The following is a 216-nucleotide window of genomic DNA, read 5'->3' on the forward strand; positions in this document are numbered from 1 at the left end:
CACAGCAGGATCCCTGGGATCTTCCACGGCACAGCGGGGATGCCCAGGATCCTGCACGGCACAACAGAGATCCCTGGGATCTTCCGCAGCACAGCAGGGATCCCTAGGATTCTCGGCAGGGACGAGTAAGCTGTTTGTCGGCACAGCTGAGGGCAGAGGTGGTGGTAGATCACCAGGACCCTGCCCAAACCCGACCCCGGGAGGAGCAGCACGCCC

The 216-nt window shown here is 63.4% G+C and overlaps 1 protein-coding gene across 1 annotated transcript in view; it reads right to left on the reverse strand.

Annotated features, from left to right (window-relative positions):
• Nucleotides 1-10, reverse strand: part of CIB1 (calcium and integrin binding 1 (calmyrin)) — a 1,220-nt gene extending 1,210 nt beyond the window's left edge. Inside the window, exon 1 of the mRNA XM_009084932.1 lies at nucleotides 4-10. The gene's annotated coding sequence lies outside the window, so the exon portion shown is untranslated. The remainder of the gene's footprint in view (nucleotides 1-3) is intronic.
• Nucleotides 11-216: the final 206 nt, after the last annotated feature.

Source organism: Acanthisitta chloris, unplaced genomic scaffold (assembly GCF_000695815.1).
Source record: "Acanthisitta chloris isolate BGI_N310 unplaced genomic scaffold, ASM69581v1 scaffold21331, whole genome shotgun sequence".
Taxonomy (NCBI): Eukaryota; Metazoa; Chordata; class Aves; order Passeriformes; family Acanthisittidae; genus Acanthisitta; species Acanthisitta chloris.